Here is a 22,282-nt window from a genome sequence, read left to right as displayed (position 1 = left end):
GGGTTAAATATTTAACAATACTCTGGATTTAAAAGCACATGCAAATCTACTTTTTTTTAGCTGACTTTTGCCACCTAAAATCGTGGCAATCATTTTCTAGAACTGCGAGTTCAAAGAACTAGTTTTTTATTTATCGCTTATCTGAGAATTTGAACACATCAAAATACCTTCCAAGTTTTGTCTTCTTCCAGGAAATATATCTGAAAAATCAAATATGGGTTCTCCCATAAAGAAGCCTCCCAGGATGAATTATTGACTGGTACTTTTTTGCCTATGACTTTGCTAGATTATGAAAAATACAAAATAACCACAAGCCTTGGTTTATGGCATCAAGGAGCCTGTTGCTTAGTGGAGTAAGATAACGTATGAAAATATGAGGAGAATGTAAGATAATAAATATGTGTTAAATCTTGGCAAGATTATAGGTGTCCTAAGAATTCAGAGACCTGAAAACTGGAAAATCGATAGGATTTATCAGGTTTGGAGAATTTGTCAAGAAAGTGCATCATTGGCTGGACAGAGGGATTTATACTCAAAGTGATGAATTGTTCAAGGTAGTTGCAGGTTTTTGAGCCAAGAGTGACGGATGAAACCGACCATGGAAGAAAATTTACTAGTTATCAGTATGCAGGAAGTCTTAGATGATACAAGAGCCTATGCTAACTACAAGCTGAACACCATGCCTCAGGGACAATATGCTAAAGGCCTGAGATATGAGGTCGGTTGTAGGAAGAGAAAATTGGCATTTGGAAGGAAAAAAAATGATAGGTTTTCATAACTAAGTGGAAATAGTAGAGAGTGATTATTACTGAGAATATATATTACAAGAGTTAATAGCCAGGTACTCGTAAAACATAATAACCACTGTCCTAGTCTGTATTCTCCTGAAACCACTCTCCTGAGGCAAGGGCCTGGATATAGTCATTTATTGGGGAGAAATTTCCAGGAGGGAACAGTGAAGAAGTGAGAGAGAGAGAGTCAGGGAAAGGAGAAAAGCTAGCAAAGAGAGAAGGCAATGGCACCCCACTCCAGTGCTCTTGCCTGGAAAATCCCATGGACCGAGGAACCTGGTAGGCTGCAGTCCATGGGGTCGCTAAGAGTCAGACACGACTAAGCGACTTCACTTTCACTTTTCACTTTCATGCATTGGAGAAGGAAATGGCAACCCACTCCAGTGTTCTTGCCTGGAGAATCCCAGGGACGGGGGAGCCTGCTGGGCTGCCATCTATGGGAGCCCAGAGTTGGACACGACTGGAGTGACTTAGCAGTAGCAGTTAGCGAGGTGATGTATACAGAACTCAGTCCTGTTGGAGACCTTCAAAGACACCATAAGTAGCATAATTCCAAAGAGTTATCCCACCAAAAGCTAAGGAGGCTAATGAATTTACCCACTGACTCTTGTACATTGGTGGAGAGAGGCTCCCAGTGGCATCAGCCGCCCCATGCTTCCGTCCTTCAGAGTTGTACCTACCTGGGGGCTGAACAGCCATTCTGCCTTGGAGAAAGCCCTGAGTGCAAAGCAGAGGGACTCAGCGGTGCAAACCTGAGGTGCAACGCTAGCAATGGCACCTTCTAACGACAGCTGCACTGAATCCAGGTGGGGACACAGAATGCCACACGGGAGCGGCCGCTGTAATCACACATGAAATCAAACCCCTCAAACAAGGGCACCATATTTCATGAAGGAATCCACAGGAAGAGATGAAACTTAGTAACTTACAACTCACATTCTGGATACTTCATAATTGTCATACTATTTATTTGATAAATAAACAATATTGTATAATATTTATAATTATTCAAAATAATTCTGGATAATAATTCATAACACAGGTTCTGAGTAATTCAGAACTCAGAGATCTTTGGGTAGGAAATCGAAGGTGCTCCCCTGTGAAACTTTGAATAAGTTCCTTCCTCTAACTTCCTCAGTTCTTACCTAACTTGTATCAATGTTATAAGAACTCAATGAGTTAATGCATATAAAATAATTCAATCAGTGCAAGAAAAGGTCTCCAAAAATGTTGGGTCTTAGAAATACTTTTTTTTTTATTTTATTTTTAAACTTTACATAATTGTATTAGTTTTGCCAAATATCAAAATGAATCCATCACAGGTGGAGTCCCTAAGAAATTTGCACAAAAAAATTTAAATTAGTAGCAGTTTTCAATATAGGACACACAAAATTGAAATCAGCATTTTGTTACGCATTTTTATTCTAGTGACAGGATTGTTGATGGCCCTAATGAAAGTACTTAATAAAGCTCTGGAATAATACTAGCGAAGAAGGTGCTTAGTAGCTGAAAACCACCTCATCCAGTTAAAATCCTCACTTTCACTGAATGATGGTAAAGAACACTCCACAGTCACTGCCCCCATCTCCTGTCTCTGACAAATGCTCTGATTTCTCTATGGAACTCTACAGGCAGTGCAAGGGTATCTCCTAAGAGGCCAAGATGCTATCAGCACCAGGCAGGGTAGTGTCTACTCTGCAGCCACAAAGACTTTTCCTAAAGTAAGCTCTCCGATTTTCAGACTTGACAGAGAACTGCTGTTCATTCCAAGGATGACAACAGCATGTCACATGATGAACACTATCACATTCCATGATACACTCCAACCTGTAGCAAATAGTACTAAGGGAACCAGTTTTAAAGCTAAGGATCAACTAAAAAGCAGTTTGCTTGCATGATCATGGTCAGGGTCCACCTCCTCCTTCATTCATTATAAGTCTCGAAACCAGTAAGTTCTGTGGAGGTACAGCAACAGTTCAGCTGTAGGAATTCCAGAGAAATATTTACAGACACACAAAGGGAATGGCAGCCCACTCCAGTATCCCTGCCTGGAGAATTCCATGGACAGAAGAGCTTGGCAGGCTACAGTCCATGGGGTCGCAAAGAGTCAGACACGACTGAGTGTCTAATGCACACACATGCAAAACAAACGTCCAGAACCCAATCTTTTAAAATATTAGGCCCAAAAATGACCTGCGTCAACCACGCCTGTTGTTCTAAAGCAAAACAGAAACCCAAACATGTTAAATTATTTACCCCTCGTCACACACTGATCCAGAACCAAAAAGACCACATAACTTCATTCTACGTATTCTTCTGCACTCCAAAGCCTCCTGTCCCAAGTTGAACCATAAATTTCTGCAGATTACTGATAACTTTGAAAAGTTAGATTGAGCAAGATTAATAGAATGGCAGTCACAACTTAATGCCAATCACTACTTCAAAAGTTTCAAGTAATGATTAAGTCCTAAACGTTAACAGTAAAAGTAGATTTTCATATTTTCATCCCATAAGCACTCATCATGCTCCTATTATGTCTGGCACTGTGAGATATAGCACTGGATAAGAAAATTACAGTCTCTAAAATCTATTTTAATGATTTTATTTTTATAACTGTGTACTATTACAAGTCCATGTCCTTATGAATAAGAACAAGAACAGATAAAGCTCATTGGATTCCAGATTGATGCTCCAATGTGCCTGCTACTTAGGCTTTTCCAGGCAAACCTACATAGTCACACAGTACAGAAAAACTGATAAAAATAATCTTTACAACTCAGTCAAGGTTTACAGTATGGACTATCCTAAATGTGTTTTATGTTGGTTACATAAAGCTACACTAAGTCTAACAACATTTGAACTTATGGTCCTTTAGAGATATTTTTGACAAAAGTATTCATCAAGTTATTTTTAAGATTATTTCTGAACTTAAAACCCTGTACAAGTAGGAACATTTTTCTTTGGCAAAATTAAAATATAAAATGAAAGGTACCTAACAGTGGTTCTAAATATATGTAGTGTCAGGAGGTTTTTTCTTTCAAATCAATTATCCAAGTTTAAATGAGCTCTTTTTCATTAACTGGTCATTTTTCTAGATTATATATGAAAGTTGTAGAAAGTTATTACAAGAATTTTCTTTCCTTTGGGGCAAGAAAATATTAGGAAATGCATTTATTAAAGATCTCATGGGGAAAAAAAAACTGTGTTAATTTTGACTTTTCCTACTGATTTCCTTTAAAATTGAAACAGTCTAGGAATCACTCATAATAACAGAAGAAGTAGTGTTTCCCCCCCCTTTTTTAATTATTTTTTCTTTTATGCATAATTGACAAGCTGTTTCTAAAATGTATAAGGAAATGTAAAGAACCTAGAAAAAAAAAATCAATCTTGAAAAACAAAACAAATTAGAGGACCTGCCCAACCTGGTTTCGAGGCTTACTAAAACAAAGCTAGAGTAATCCAATCAGTGTAGTATTAGCCTAAAGATAGATAGACAAACAGACACGAAGAACCAAATACAAATTCTAGACATAGACCTACACTTAGGAAACTACTTGATTTTTTAACAAATGTGCCAAAGCAATTTAATGGGGAAAGAAAGCTTTATGAAAACAGTGCTGGGGAGAAACGTGAACTGACACCATCTCACCCGATGTATTAATTCAATAGAAAACATAGGTGTAAATATAAAAGCTAAGACTCTAATACCTTAGGGACGCAAACAAAAGAAAATATCTTTACAACCTTGGCCTCACAAAGTTCTTCTTCTTTTTTTAAATACAAAGCACAGAAAGTACTAAGCCATAAAAGAACTGATGAAATAGACTACACCAAAGGTTAAAACCCTTTGCTCATCAAAGTAAATGGTGAGTCACATTTGGAAAAGGGCTGTTCTCCAGAATATATAAAGAATTTCAGCAACTTAATAATAATTAAAAGCAAAGAAGCCAATTAAGACGGATAAAAGACTTGAACACTTTACAGCCCAATAAGCAAACAACAAAACCTCAGCATTATTAGACATCAGAGAAATACAAATTTAAACCACACTAAGATACCCCTATATACTCACCATAATGGCTATTAAAATATTGAGAATACCAAATGAATAGGAAATGGAACTCATATTGTTTGCAGACATGAGAAAATGAAACAACCAGTTTAGAAAACTACTTGAAAGTTTTTTATAAAGTTAAAATGCACCTATCCTAGTAACTTCGCTCCTAGTAATTTACCCCAAAGAAATAAAGCTAATATCCACAACCAACAAGACAGATTAAAGAATGATCACAACCATTTCATTCATAAGAGCAGAAGTTTTTGTTTTCTTGTTTTTATTTTTTTAATGTCCATCCCCAAACAAATTGTGCATTCAAACATTAGACTACTACTCAGCGATAACAAATGTACAAGTTGGTGATCACAACCACTGTATGAAGCCTGACACAGAAGAGTATGTTCCAGATAATTCCATTTATGTAATGTTTTATGACAGATAATCAAACTATGGTGATAAAAATCAAAACAACTGAGTATTTGGGCTGGGGAGGAGGATTAACCAGTAAGGAGACATAAGAATTTTCTTGAATGATAACAAATATTCTATACATTGTTATTGATGTAGCTTACATAGATGTCTGCATTTGCCAAAATTTATAACGTATTCTTAGAAATGGCAACCCACTCCCATGTTCTTGCCTGGGAAATCCTATCAACAGAGGAACCTGGCAGGCTACAGTCCATGGAGTCACAAAGAGTCATACACAATTTACTACTAAATGGCTACAGACAGCAGTGCCACCCTCTGACATGGTTTCTGCCCTTGTTGCTGATCACACTGCTGCTGCTGCTGCTGCTACTAAGTCGCTCCCGTCGTGTCCGACTCTGTGCGACCCCACGGACGGCAGCCCACCAGGCCCCTCCGTCCATGGGAGTTTCCAGGCAAGAGTACTGGAGTGGGGTGTGCCACTGCCTTCTCCGGCTGATCACACTGGTGCTGATCATATTGTACACTTAAGACATGTGCATTCTGCTCTGTGGCAAATATATTCCATTTAAAAGGGAAAAAGAAAAGGGAAAAGAGCCTTGATGGACATTAGAGATCTCATTTTAATAGCTCACATCTTCTAAACATATATTAAACAAATAAAAGGAGTGGTAAATTTTTACGCACCTGTTTTCCCCTCCTCGTGTGAAGTATAATTGATCCTTCATTGCCATTCAGTGGTCTGCTTCTAGGACTGGAAACCACTAAGAGCTCTAAATGTTCTTAGATCCTAAGATTTAATGAAACAAACCTACCTTGTTACCAGGTGAAATATATTTGAATTTGTTTTTAGCCAAACAAGTTGTAACTTTCACATTATGTTCTAACGCTAAAAAAATTTCATCCTCATGCTAAATTTTATGCCAAAATAGATTTTAATAACTTAAAATATGATTGTGTGTTTCTGAACATCTTTGGTTAACTATTTACTAATCCTACCTTAAACACTGACTACATTTACTTAGCATCTTTCATTTCCCAACTGCTCCTTCATATCATTATTTGCAAAAAATTAGCAAATCATGATTTCCCATTTAGCCACACTAGGTGATTTGGGTTACCTTAACCTGTGATCATCTATTAAAAAAAGAAAATAAAAGCTAAATTCAGCCTCCTCTTTTGGGGGCTTTCATTCTTAAAGTCAGAGACCATTTGGTACATTCAATGCTCCCTTCTTTCTAGTCCATATTCTAAGGTGTCTGAGGATGGTGATGAGACCTTTTAATATAAAACTAAGATTTCTCCATCTGTATAACAGGAACAAATTAGGGCATTCATCTAAAAAAAGCAAAGTGCTTGAATAGTGCAATCTCTGATGAAGAATGGGCAAAAAATGGTACTTGAGTCCTCTAAATTAGAGCATTAGTCCTTGTCCTTTGGAAGAAAAAAAAAGTCAGAACATTAGACTGAACGAAATTGAACAGAGAAGTCAGTGGTGAAGAATAAACTGGAAGGCGCTCAAATCAGGGAAGTAAAGGTGAATGCTGAGAACATAACAAGTTTCAGAGGTAGAAGGTTTAACACCCAGGGGTCTGAATCATATGCACACTCTGTTCAGTCTAGCCCGACCTAAGCTTCACAGTGTCTCAAGACGGAAAACAGCGTTCCCCATTCAGGCTGCAGGTAACCCAAGAGAAGCTGCTGATGTCGAATGCAAAAGCAGGAGTTAGGGCCAAGACCTCAACAGCATAAAGTTAAAAAGTGAGAAATATACCCAGACAATTCAGGTTAAAAATAAGGTTTTGCATGAAGTAGCCATACATTTAGGCAAAAGTACATTTTTGGCTCATGGTTTTATTAAAAAAAAGGGGAGGGAGGGTGCGGCTGTCAGCTTTTCCTCGATGAAATTAAGCAGATTAGAGGATTTGTGAGTCCCTTCTAATTACTAGAATCTATGTTTATTGTCTCAATTATCTGAGTATTTCAAGCAAGGCTGTTTGGGGCTTGGAATCTTCACATAGTCACCACAAATTTTCATTTAATTTTGCATGTGTGGACACAATCTTAACAGTGATTTGTATTCCATCTGGGGACTCAGTTTAGTGAGACTTTCCCCAGTGAATGCATTCTGTGGAAACCTGCCACCAGGAGACACTAACAGGATCAGGCTAGCATGGAACCTCTAAAGTTTGAGGGCTATCTATTTTCTATATAATCAAGGGGTAAGAGCTCTGGTAACCAAGATTTTGAATTTAAAACTCAAATATTCCTCGCTTTTTAATACTTCCCGAACTGAGATTTTGAATATCAAGTAGCTTGATTACAAAGATAAGCAATAGAAACTTTCCATTTCTGAACGAATTTAGGCATTTATTTAATAATTCAGAGAATTATGTATCTCAAATCAAAACCTAACAGAGAAGCATAAATACTATGATTACACATTTAATAAAAATAATTTTATATTTGGAACAATATAAATCCAGATTAAATATAGAAAATACACAAAGCCAAGGAAAGAGACATCTTAAACGTTTTTTGAAAAACCAAGTGTTTGGTAATCAGTACTTTTAAATGAACATTTTATAAAACCAGACAATCTAATCATAATGAGGTCTCCTAATAAGATGGCTAAGTAATTACAAGTAGTTCAGAGAGATGCTAGAGGTATCTTTCACTTACCAAGGGAAACATTTTAAAGGCAGGGATCCAACTTTATTCCTCTCTGAACCTCCCATAGCACAGCACTTCCTCCCAGGAACTGCTCAATAAATGATCGCTTATCCAAATAAAAGATGGAGCATATTCCCACAAGGAAGAGAGACACTTGGCAGGTTGTTCAAACATACTCCCCAAAGAATAACTTAAAGCTCACTTTAAAGATTTAGAATCCTGGGTCCTCCCCATACACTTCAAATCAGAATTTTTGGAGGAGCCAGGAAATCTAACAAGCATCCTGTATGACTTTTATGATTAAACAAGTCAGGACATAGGACAGTGCGGTATGAACCTGGGAGAAACAGAAGAAGACAACAGTCTATGAACTTCCAACTTAACATTTTAAGGCTCTCCTTAATTTGGCCCTAGGTTAACCTTCCAATGTTAGCTCCCTAAATTCTCAAGTGAAATTGTTTTGCGACAGTGAGGCTGCCCTACTCACAGAAAGCCTAATGGATTTAAAAAAAATGATGGCACGACCATAAATATACTTTGGTCTGACTCCTGGCTTATACCAAAATGTGATTCTGGCATCATTAGTAACCTGGCTTGTCTCTGCTCACATCGGTTTGGCTGAGATTAATGGCAAGGCCATCCACCCTGCACTTGACATTTCAACTGAGGGAAAATGCCCTGGCTCTCATTGCAATTAAGACAACTAATCTAGACTTGCCCTGCGGCCTGAAGTCAAGCCAACTGCTGACTTCCCTGCCACCTCCCTCTTCCTCCTGATGGATCACACGCTCACACTGGTCAAGGCTTACTTTGCTACTGGTCACATCAAGTGGCAACCTCCTTAGTTTTGCCAAAAACCAAGAACCATCAAACAAAGAACCTTGTTATTTTCTCCTAGTTATGTACAGACAGGTCGCCTCAGCATGACAGCCACAGTTTCTGATTTCCTACCCTTGGCACGATTCCTACGCCTGGATGCCAGACTCCTGATGACCATGCACTTCTGACACAAGAAGCATGAACTGCTCCAGACACATGAAAATCCCCAAGGCCACAGCTGGTATCTTAAATCCATGTAATGAATACGGCATGTTTCATGAAATATTTCATACTTTAAATCACATGCCCTCTTATTTAAGTGTCACAAAATTAGGATCACCAAACTCTCCATTGAAAAGAAAAACGTGGGAGCCACTAGGGAAGCCCCTTGGAAGAAGAACCCATATCTAAAGCCAGCACCTAATCACAGGCCACCTGGGCTGTAGTTAAGGCAAAACATTTATCTGAAGAGATACCCCTTTGTGAGTCATAAGCAGATATGTTTGGGTAAGAAAGTAATCGAATCTCACTGTGACCCAGTAAAGGGAGAATAAAGAAAGAAAGAAAGTGAAGTCACTCAGTTGTGTCCGACTCTTTGCGACCCCATGGACTGTAGCCTATGAGGTTCTTTCATCCATGGGATTCTCCTGGCAAGAGTACTGGAGTGGGTTGTCATTGCCTTCTCCAGGAGATCTTGCCAACACAGGGATCGAACCCAGGTCTCCCGCATTGCAAGCAGATGCTTAATAGTATTAATATGGTGGTTATGTTGAACAAAGTGCCTGTTGTAGACATCAGCTCATAATAGGAAATCTGTAATTGTTAATTCCTGTCCCTCTTCCCTTACCATATCCTAAATACACCTTGCCCATTTCCCATTTTTGAAGATTTGCTCATACTGAGCCGATGTCTCGGCCTACCTCCATCAAGCCTATTCAAATCAATTCAGCTTAAGAGCCAATTAAACCCTGTAACATGACCCCCTGCTTATGTTCTTCACTTTGGGCCCCAAGAATCTTTCAATATTCTGTAATTCATATAGTGTTATTGTTAGAAAAAAATAGATTCTAATCGAAGATTGATATAAAGGTCCATCTAATGTATCATATGTGTATGCATATTCTACTGAGTGAGTTTATAAAGAAAGGGACAACATCACATGCTTGTGTTTACCTCCCAAATGCAAGGACAGAAAACTGACTGGCTATTGTGCTGCATCGATTAGAAAGGACATTTGCACAAAACAAAAACCTTATTCTTCTGAGAGAACACTCAACTCTTCAGATGTTACTTGATCGTTGAACTGGTGGACAATTCTATGAATATCTGAGATCCTTCTAACAAGATCCTGAAAGACACTAAAGAGATCCAAGAATCAAGACATTCTTATATGAGGCATTAATCAGGCATGGATACATTCTCCCAACATCAAAAATAAATTAACAGAAATGAAATCCACTCACAACTGAGTAAAAATGTTTATAACACACAAAAGGCAAAGGAAAAATTCTAGCACTAAAAGAAAGAATCCTCTTTGGGAAAACATTTACTAAGAAAGCAGATTTCAGATACTATCTGTTCACGTTCTCTTAAATTCAAGAGAACATGTGCCCTCTGAAACAAAGATTAACTGTAGAATATAAAAAGATAAGAGCTAAAGGGCAAAGAGAAATTAAAAAAAAAAAAAGAACTGAGTGAAATGTGGCAAGAATGAAAGAAAACTAATAGTTCTAAAGCAGAATTAGAAACTGCAAAAGGCAAGACTTCACTGGCAGTCCAGTGGCTAAGACTCCATGCTTACACTTCAGGGGGCACAGGTTCAACCCCTGGTTGGGTGATTAAGATCCCACGTGCTACATGGTACGACCAAAAACATTGCAAAACACGTTGACAAAGAAAAGTTTAAGAATGTAAGAGAAATCCGATTCATTTATCAGTTACATTATGTGTGCCAGACATTATATGACTACCTGCATTAATTATCTTGTGAATTTAGACAACAATTTATAAATGAAGCACTGTGTTTAATAATGAGAAAACAAAGGCTTAGAAAAACTCCTAGAGGAGAACATAGGCAAAACACTCTCCAACATACATCACAGCAGGATCCTCTATGACCCACCTCCCAGAATATTGGAAATAAAAACAAAAATAAACAAATGGGACCTAATTAACCTTAAAAGCTTCTGCACATCAAAGGAAACTATTAGCAAGGTGAAAAGACAGCCTTCAGAATGGGAGAAAATAATAGCAAATGAAGCAACCGACAAACAACTAATCTCAAAAATATACAAGCAACTCCTACAGCTCAACTCCAGAAAAATAAACGACCCAATCAAAAAATGGGCCAAAGAACTAAATAGACATTTCTCCAAAAAAGACATACAGATGGCTAACAAACACATGAAAAGATGCTCAACATCACTCATTATCAGAGAAATGCAAATCAAAACCACTATGAGGTACCATTTCACACCAGTCAGAATGGCTGCGATCCAAAAGTCTACAAATAATAAATGCTGGAGAGGGTGTGGAGAAAAGGGAACCCTCTTACACTGTTGGTGGGAATGCAAACTAGTACAGCCACTATGGAGAACAGTGTGGAGATTCCTTAAAAAACTGGAAATAGAACTGCCTTATGATCCAGCAACCCCACTGCTGGGCATACACACTGAGGAAACCAGAAGGGAAAGAGACACGTGTACCCCAATGTTCATCGCAGCACTGTTTATAATAGCCAAGACATGGAAGCAACCTAGATGTCCATCAGCAGATGAATGGATAAGAAAGCAGTGGTACATATACACAATGGAGTATTACTCAGCCATTAAAAAGAATACATTTGAATCAGTTCTAATGAGGTGGATGAAACTGGAGCCTATTATACAGAGTGAAGTAAGCCAGAAGGAAAAACATAAATACAGTATTCTAACGCATATATATGGAATTTAGAAAGATGGTAACAATAACCCCGTGTACGAGACAGCAAAAGAGACACTGATGTATAGAATAGTCTTATGGACCCTGTGGGAGAGGGAGAGGGTGGGAAGATTTGGGAGAATGACATTGTAACATGTAAAATATCATGTAAGAAACGAGTTGCCAGTCCAGGTTCGATGCACGATACTGGATGCTTGGGGCTAGTGCACTGGGACGACCCAGAGGGATGGTATGGGGAGGGAGGAGGGAGGAGGGTTCAGGATGGGGAACACATGTATACCTGTGGTGGATTCATTTTGATATTTGGCAAAACTAATACAATTATGTAAAGTTTAAAAATAAAATAAAATTAAAAAAAAAAAAAAAACTATCACAGCATATGGTAGGCTGGCATTGAGGAGTTTTTCTTTTCTTTTATTAAATACACAGAAATGCTTAATAGAAAACACACTTTTGAAAGAAAGCTAAACACCCAGAAGTTAGAAATGAAGACAAAAATAAGGTGGATGACAGACTGCAATGATGCTGCAGGAGCACAGACCAGGTTTCTACACAGACTGAGGCTGTGTGTTGGCAACTTGAGCCCCAAAACCCACTCAAAGCAAGGGAAACAGAAGTTTGTATAGGGGTAGAGTTAAGTCCCAAAAGAGAGCATAGTTCACCAATCTAGGGGAAATGGCCAGGAAGCTGACAAAGCTACTTGTGGAAAGTAAAAAAAGAAAAAAAAAAATCTGCAAGAAATGTAATAACCAATGCATAGTTCAAACGATTCAACATAAACCATCTTTGTTCGCGAAGCCCAACCTAAGAAATTAAGATAAAAACTCAACCAGGAGTTTCAATCCCATACATCTCCATCAGTATCCAACATAAAGCTTCTCTGTAAGGATGCTCTGACACCCAGCCCTCACAGGACAGCTCCAGAGAGCTGCCAGATAAAACACAGGGAATCCCCAGCTATATATGAATTTTAGATAAACAGTGGATGAATATGCACCAAATGTTGAATGTGGAAAGAGAAAACTCCACTAAGATGAAAGAAAAACTTACACGTGACAAACTTACACTGAAAAAAGTGATAATTGTTTATCTGAAATTCAAAATGTAACCAAGCATCTGTATACTATTTGCTAAAGCTGGCAAATCTTTTAAAGGTGGACAGTATTTTTCTTAAGATAAATTCACACACACACACATATAAAGAAGGACAAAAAGAGCAAAAAAATCACATAATAGAACAAAACAATAGAGAAAGCACACATTACCAGTATTAAATGGATAAAAATAATGTAGTAAATGATTTTTTAACACAAAATTAAAAACAGGTGAAAATCTAGCTGTTGAATATGAGGTTGATTCAGCATTTGAAAATTAATGTAATTCTGTTACTTAAAAAAAAAAACAAATAAATTCAATCATACTATCATCTCCACAAATGTAAAAAAAATTTGGCATATATAAAACCTGTTGGATACAGTTTGCTTCATATAAAAATGTTGATATCTTGAACATTTGGGTGCAAAACAAAGATATTCATTCTCACTCCATCTATAATATTACAGTGGAGGTTGTTGTCACTATAATAAGGTTACAGTTCAGTTCAGTCGCTCAGTTGAATCTGACTCTTTGAGACCCCATGGACTGCAGCATGCCACGCTTCCCTGTCCATCACCAACACCCGGAGTTTACTCCAACTCATGTCCATCGCATTAGTGATGCCATCCTACCATCTCGTTCTCTATTGTCCCTTTCTCCTCCCGCCTTCAATCTTCCCCAGCATCAGGGTCTTTTCCAGTGAGTCAGTACTTCACATCAGGTGGCCAAAGGATTGGAGTTTCAGCTTCAGCATCAGTCCTTCCAATGAATATTCAGGGTTGATTACCTTTAGGAATGACTATATTGATCTTGTAGTTCAAGGGACTCTCAAGAGTCTTCCCCAACACCACAGTTCAAAAGCAACAATTTTTTGGTGCTCAGCTTTCTTTATAGCCCAACTCTCACATCCATACACGACTACTGGAAAACCAAAGCTTTGGCTAGACAGACCTTTGTTGGCAAAGTAATGTCTCTGCTTTTTAACATACTATCTAGGTTGGTCATAACTTTTCTCCAAGGAGCAAGCATCTTTTAATTTCATGGCTTCAGTCACCATCTGTAGTGATTTTGTAACCCAAAAAAATAAGTCTCTCACCGTTTCCATTGTTTCTTCATCTATTTGCCATGAAGTGATGGGACCAGATGCCATGATCTTAGTTTTATGAATGTTGAGTTTTAAGCCAACTTTTTCATTCTCCTCTTCAACCTTCATCAAGAGGCTCTTTAGTTCTTCTTTGCTTTCAACCATAAGGGTGGTGTCATCTGCATGTCTGAAGTTACTGATATTTCTCCTGACAATCTTGATTCCAGCTTGTGCTTCTTCCAGCCCAGCATTTCTCATGATGTACTCTGCATACAAGTTAAATAAGCAGGGTGACAATACACAGCCTTGACGTACTCCTTTCCCTATTTGGAACCAGGCTGTTCCATGCCCAGTTTTAACTGTTGCTTCTTGACCAGCATACAGATTTCTCAGGAGGCAGGTCAGGGGGTTTGGTATTCCCATCTCTTGAAAAATTTCCACAGTTTGTTGTGATCCACATAGTCAAAGGCTTTGGCATAGTCAATAAAGCAGAAGTAAATGTTTTTCTGGAACACTCTTCCTTTTTTGATGATCCAACAGATGTTGGCAATTTGATCTCTGGTTCCTCTGCCTTTTCTAAGTCCAGTTTGAACATGTGAAATTTCATGGTTCACGTACTGTTGAAACCTGTTTTGGAAAATTTTGAGCATTACTTTGCTAACATGTAAGATGAGCACAATTGTGTGGTAGTTTGAACATTCTTTGGCATTGCCTTTCTTTGGAGTTGGAATGAAAACTGACCTTTTCCAGTCCTGTGGCCACTGCTGAGTTTTCCACATTTGCTGGCATATCAAGGGCAGCACTTTCACAGCATCATCTTTTAGGATTTGAAATAGCTCTACTGCAATAAGGTAGCAAAAAAAATAAAAGTCATAAAGATATTAGAAAGGAAAAATAAAGCTGCCTTTCCTTTACAGATGACAAGATCAGACTTTTTAATTTAAATCCATTGGAATTTGTCAGTTTGTAACTGGCCCATAATCCAGACTGTTATAATTAATACACAGTATAAAGGTATTGAGCTTCTCAGGCGGCACTAGTGGTAAAGAACGCACCTGCCAATGCAGGAAACTTAAGAGATGCCAGTTTAGTCCCTGGGTTGGGGAGCTCCCTTGGAGGAGGGCATGGCAAGTCACTCCAGTATTCTTGCCTGGAGAAGCCTCATGGACAGAGGAGCTGGCTGGCTACAGTCCATAGTATCGCACAGAGATGGACCCAACTGAAGCAACTTTGAATGGCATGGCATAAAGGTATTATTGAGGAAATATGGGATTAGTAACTATGAGAAAAACTAAGAGTTTAGGTGGCCAAAATGATTTTGTTTGAAGATCAGGAGGTATAAGGATGGATTTTGCTTTTCATCCCATGCTATTTTGCATCTGCTGATTATTAACCACTGTCTTTCATCGGGAGGCAGTTGTCTCTGGCTCACCCATATTTAAAGTCATCATGTGAGTAAGGCTCCAGCTGACTGTGTTCCAAACTAGCTTACAAAAGATGTTTGTATAACAAATAGCCTTGGAATACAGAGATAGTATCCCCTCTACAAAGGATAGGTTTTCTTGTTGCCTTGGAAAGTATGTCTCCTTCCACAGCTAGGGGCAAGCCCATTTACTGCCCATTATAAAAAATTCATAATCCAAATCCAACTCCTCTATTTGTTCTCTGAAGGGAAAGTTTTAATATGCAGGAATAAGAGTAACAAAACCTGCCACCTTTGAACACTGGTGGAAACTGCTTGGAACTATATGCCTTGTTGAAGAAACATTTTAAATATAAATATATATATATATATTAATTAAAAGTAAAAAAAAAAAAGAGAGAGAAATATATGGCATACAGACAAACAAACACACTGTGTGTATTAGTCACTCAGTCATGTCCAACTCGTTGAGACCCCATGGACTGTAGCCGACCGGACTTCTCTGTCCATGGAATTCTCCAGGCAAGAATACTGGGTTGCCATTTCCTTCTCCACAAAGCAGAATACCTATATAAAATTAAGATAGAGCAGATTTCATGGATGTTACATAATGATAAACAGATAAATCCTCAAAGCAGATATGATAACCATAAATGTATGTACCTAACAATAGAGCCACACACACAAAAAAAATTCATAATCCTTAAACTCAGATTTCTTAATGTAGCCAACTGCATATATAGGTATCATCTCCCTGTCTTTGTGCTGCCCTGTGGGTGTTAAGGTTCAAATATCAGGCATAAAGATAATGCTGATATCCTGGTTTCTGCCATTGCTGTGAATCATATGGTGTTTTCATCTCTAATCCTAGGGGTCTTGGGTCTTCTGCCACTAACCATCAAACTGTGGTGGACTAACTGGTTAGCTTGTAAATAAAGTACAATATCATGCTATTTGTAGTCTTTTTAAATATATTCTTATACAACTTTATGAATATGTCATATATTTTAAGCCAAAAAGTTAAAATGTGAGCATTTATCTATCTCAGTTTGTAGAAAGAAGACTTCCTATGGATTAAAAAAAAATGATGACAGAAATGAAAATGAATTTGAACTAACTGGCAGCATTTTTACTTAATCCATGTTATCAAACACAATCAACAGAATTAAGAAACTTGAGACTATAGGAAAAGACAAAAAGTTTTACTCAACTTTCTTAGGATCCCTGGTTGGGTCTGAAAATTTAACAAAGACTGATTAACAGATGAAAAGCATAGAAATTTATTCTGTATCAATTTTACATGGATGCTTTCATAAGAAAATGAAGACTCAAGGAAACTAAATTTTTTTGTTTGTTTTTTGCTAGATTTGATGATGGGCTGTTCTTGTTATTCAGTCACTAAATCATGTCTGATTCATTGTGACCCCAGGGGCTGTGACACTCCAGGCTTCCTTGTCCTTCACTATCTCTTGGAGTTTTTTCAAATTCTTGTCCATCGAGTCAGTGATACCATCCAACCATCTCATCCTCTGTCGTCCCCTTCTCTTCCTGCCTTCAGTCTTTCCCAGCATCAGGGTCTTTTCCAATGCGTCTGTTCTTTGCATCAGGTGGCCAAAGTATTGGAGCTTCAGCTTTAGCATCAGTCTTTCCAATGAATATTCAGGACTTATTGCCTTTAGAATTGACTGGTTTGATCTTCTTGCTGTCCAAGGGACTCTCAAGAGTCTTCTCCAGCACCACAATTTGAAAGCATCGAGTTTTCGGCGCTCAGCCTTCTTTATGGTCCAACTCTCACATCTGTATGTGACTACATGGAGTACAAAATGAAGCAGGACAGAGGGAAGAGTGGGCAGTTGCATAGAAATGGGATAGGAAGACATAAGGAGTAAACTGGGGGACACACTTAACGACCATTTTATGAAACTTTTCAGTGGAGAATGGTGGAGGAAAAGGCAAAGTGACCTTCCTGCTCCTGCCATTTTCCCAAACTCCTTTGGCTTAAACTATTCAATATGCCAGGGGTCCGTATTTTGGGGTAGAACTCCATCAAGACAGACTTGGGGAAAAAATTGTATTATTTTGAATATCATTTATTTAATATTTCAAGAGCAATTCAAATATGACTTTTAAAGGATAAATATAACACATTAGAACAAAAGAAGAAATATTGTCCAATTACACGTGGGAAATGTTCAACCTAATTAGAAAGAAATTAATTCATATTTAAAATTGCTGAGATATTTTCCATATAGTTGGTTAAAAAATGAAAAAAAGAACTAAAAGAAAGGAAATTAATCAGCTTTGTTAAGGGAACAGAAAAATAATCCCTTGTATTGCTGAAATAAATTATCTAAAATGTTTTTTAGGTAAAATTGGAAATATTTATGAAAAGTCTAAAAAATATATTTTTACTTTTTGATATAGTGATTCTAATTTCAGAAATCATGTTAAAGAAATAATGAAAAAAATTAGAAAAGAAAATTATGGTACATATATGCAATGAATATTACTCATCCATAAAAAGGAACACATTTGAGTCAGTTCTAATGAAGAGGATTAAACTGGAACATGTTATACAGTGAAGTAAGTCCGAAAGAGAAAACCAAATGCTATATACTAACGCACATATATGGAACTTAGAAAGATGGTAACAATGACCGTATGTGCAAGGCAGCAAAAGGGGCACGTGTAAAGGACAGACTTTCAGACTCTGTGGTAGAGGGCGAGGGTGGGATGGTTTGAGAGAGTAGCACTGGAGCATGTATATTATCGTATGTGAAATAGATGGCCAGTGCAAGTTTGATGCATGAAGCAGGGCACTCAAAGCCAGTGCTCTGGGACAACCCAGAGGGATGGGGTGGGGAGGGGGGTGGGAGGGGCTTCAGGATGGGGGGATACATGTGCACCCATGGCTGATTCATGTTGATGTATGGAAAAAACCACCACGATACTGTAAAGCAATTATGCTCCAATTAAAATAAATTAATTAAAGAACGAAATAATGAAAATCAACACAAAGTTATCTACAAAGGTCTAGGTATTAAAATATTAATGATAGCAGTTCAAACTTACAAACATCATTAATGTTCAACAGTAAGGAGTTTGTTAAGGAATAAGCTGTAGCCATACAATTATGTATGCTTTAGATATTAACAATCATCCACAAACTAGTATTTTTTAATGAAGTTATATAGAGAAGTGAAAAAAGAATTTTAAAAAACATTATATTCAAATATTTTTGTCATATACACAGAAGTAGGTAAAATTTGCAAAAATGTACATATCTAGTCATACATGTAATTCTAACATGAGGGAATTATGACCTGTTTCAGGGAAGAACACTGAGAAAAAAAGTCAAAGTGATCTTTTTCCTGGATTTTGTAACAATAAGAGTTGCTCTCTTTTTTCACTAATATACATTTTCTAATTTAGTTAAAATCAATGTCTATTGATTTTATTAAAAGAAAATATTTTCCTTTTATTATTTTTTTTTTTTTTTACTTTACAATATTGTATTGGATTTGCCATACATCAACATGCATCCGCCACGGGTGTACACGTGTTCCCCATCCTGAACCCCCCTCCCACCTCCCTGTACCATCCCTCTGGGTCATCCCAGTGCACCAGCCCCAAGCTTCCTGTATCCTGCATTGAACCTGGACAAAGCAAAGTATGTGTTTTCCTTTGGAAATATATTGTAAGAAGTCAATAAGAAGTGTGTGTTCTGATGTAGATGCATGTACGATTCACCAGCATTCTATTTATCTGACAGTAGAAGACGGATCAGAAATCCCAAGAAGACTTTAGGTATCACATAGTAGAAAATATCATGATGTGGGAAACTGTTAATGACACTGAGTAAAAGTAAATTGTAAGCACTATGTAGAATAAGAGCCCATATATTTTTAAAATTTCTTTTACTGAAGTTGAGTTGATATACGACATTGTGTTAATTTCTGCTCTACAGCAAAGTGAGTCAGTTATTTGCTTACATATATATATATATATATATATATATATATATGAATTCTTCTTCATATTATTTTCCATTATGGCTTTTCAGAGGATATTGAATATAGTTCCCAGTGCTGTACAGTAGGACTTGTTTTTCCATCCGGCCTATACTAGTTTGCATCTGCTAATCACAAACTCCTCCCAGTTCATGCCTCACTCACCCCTACTCCAAGCTGGCAACCGTAAGACTGAATCTGTATTTTTAGTATGCAACAACGGAAAGAGCTAGAAGGAAATGTACTGAATATGCATAGTAGTTTTCTATGGATAACAAGATTATACATAATTTTAGACTGCTTTTCTTTGATTTTTTTGTTTTCAAGATTTTTTTTTTTACAATTTTACTACATTGATTTATATTATAGCTATGTACAGAACTATTAAGAAGTCCAGTCTGGCGATAAAGAGACTCAGAAGCAGGAAGCAGATATGGGGAGGAAAGCCAGATAATACTTAGCAGGGAATGCTAAGGAGTATATATAGAATTCTATACTTTATTGGACTGAAGAAAATGCAGGGATTTGCTTGGGTAAACATTATCATTATTTTTTAAATTAGGAGATTCAGGCAAATTAACAGATTTTAAAGAAGAGTTGAAACTCCATGGATTTTGCTTTGTAGTCTTTGGAGAAGGCAATGGCACCCCACTCCAGTACTCTTGCCTGAAAAATCCCATGGATGGAGGAGCCTGGAAGGCTGCACTCCATGGGGTCGCTAAGGGTTGGACACGACTGAGCGACTTCACTTTCACTTTTCACTTTCATGCATTGGAGAAGGAAATGGCAACCCACTCCAGTGTTCTTGCCTGGAGAATCCCAGGGACAGGGGAGCCTGCTGGGCTGCCGTCTATGGGGTCGCACACAGTCAGATATGACTGAAGCGACTTAGCAGCAGCAACAGTCTTTTGGAACATCTAGCTGGATGTGCCCTTTGGGCAGAAAAATAATGGTGTAGGGTGCATATGGTAAGTCTGGTAGGACTCTAGATTTGAAAGCCAACAATGTATTCAGTTCAGTTCAGTCACTCAGTTGTGTCCGACTCTTTGTGACCCCATGAACCACAGCACTCCAGGCCTCCCTGTCCATCCCCAACTCCCGGAGTCCACCCAAACCCATGTCCATTGAGTCAGTGATGCCATCCAACCATCTCATCCTCGGTCGTTCCCTTCTCCTCCGGCCCTCAATCTTTCCCAGCATCAGGGTCTTTTCAAATGTCAGCTCTTCACATCACATGGTCAAAGGGCTGGAGTTTGGGCTTCAATATCAGTCCCTCCAATGAACACCCAGGACTGATTTCCTGTAGGATGGACTGGTTGGATCTCCTTGCAGTCCAAGGGACTCTCAAGAGTCTTCTCCAACACCACAGTTCAAAAGCATCAATTCTTTGGCACTCAGCTTTCTTTACAGTCCAACTCTCACATCCATACTTGACTACAGGAAAAACCATAGCCTTGACTAGGCAGACCTTTGTTGGCAAACTAATGTCTCTGCTTTTTAATATGCTGTCTAGGTTGGTCATAACTTTCCTCCCAAGGAGCAAGCATCTTTTAATTTCATGGCTGCAATCACCATCTGCAGTGATTTTGGAGCCCAGAAAAATAAAGTCAGACACTGTTTCCCCATCTATTTCCCATGAAGTGATGGTACTGGATGCCATGATCTTTGTTTTCTGGATGTTGAGCTTTAAGCCAACTTTTTCACTCTCCTCTTTCACTTTCATCAACAGGCTCTATAGTTCTTCTTCACTTTCTGCCATAAGGGTGGTGTCATCTGCATATCTGAGGTTATTGATATTTCTCCCAACAATCTTGATTCCAGCTTGTGCTTCATCCAGCCCAGGGTTTCTCATGAAGTCCTCTGCATAGAAGTTGAATAAGCAAGGTGACAATATACAGCCTTGACATACTCCTTTTCCTATTTGGAACCAGTCTGTTGTTCCATGTCCAGTTCTAACTGTTGCTTCCTGACCTGCATACAGGTTTCTCAAGAGGCAGGTCAGGTGGTCTGGTATTCCCATCTCTTTCAGAATTTTCCACAGTTTATTGTGATCCCCACAGTCAAAGGCTTTGGCATAGTCAATAAAGCAGAAATAGATGTTTTTCTGGAACTCTCTTGCTTTTTCCATGATCCAGAGGATGTTGGCAATTTGATCCCTGGTTCCTCTGCCTTTTCTAAAACCAGCTTGAACATCTGGAAGTTCACGGTTCACGTGTTGCTGAAGCCTGGCTTGGAGAATTTTGAGCATTACTTCACTAGCGTGTGAGATGAGTGCAATTGTGAGGTAGTTTGAGCATTCTTTGGCATTGCCTTTCTTTGGAATTGGAATGAAAACTGACCTTTTCCAGTCCTGTGGCCACTGCTGAGTTTTCCAAATGTGCTGGCATATTGAGTGCAGCACTTTCACAGCATCATCTTTCAGGATTTGAAAGAGCTCAACTGGATTTCCATCAGTTCCACTAGTTTTGTTCGTAGTGATGCTTCTTAAGACCCACCTGACTTTACATTCCATGATGTCCGGTTCTAGTTGAGTGTGAGTGAGCACACCTTCATGATTATCTGGGTCATGAAGATCTTTTTTGTTTTTCTGTGTATTCTTGCCACCTCTTCCTAATATCTTCTGCTTCTGTTAGTTCCATACATTTTCTGTCCTTTATCGAGCCCATCTTTGCATGAAATGCTCCCTTTTTATCTCTAATTTTCTTGAAGAGATTTCTAGTCTTTTCCATTCTGTTATTTTCCTCTATTTCTTTGCATTGATCACTGAGGACATCTTTCTTATCTCTCCTTGCTATTCTTTGGAACCCTGCATTCAAATGGGAATATCTTTCCTTTTTGCCTTTGCTTTTCGCTTCTCTTCTTTTCACAGCTATTTGTAAGGCCTCCTCAGACAGCCAGTTTGCTTTTTTGCATTTCTTTTTCTTGGGGATGGTCTTGCTCCCTGCCTCCTGTACAATGTCA

The sequence above is a fragment of the Bos indicus x Bos taurus genome, chromosome 7, assembly GCF_003369695.1.
Source record: "Bos indicus x Bos taurus breed Angus x Brahman F1 hybrid chromosome 7, Bos_hybrid_MaternalHap_v2.0, whole genome shotgun sequence".
Taxonomy (NCBI): Eukaryota; Metazoa; Chordata; class Mammalia; order Artiodactyla; family Bovidae; genus Bos; species Bos indicus x Bos taurus.
This window is presented reverse-complemented; position numbering follows the sequence as displayed.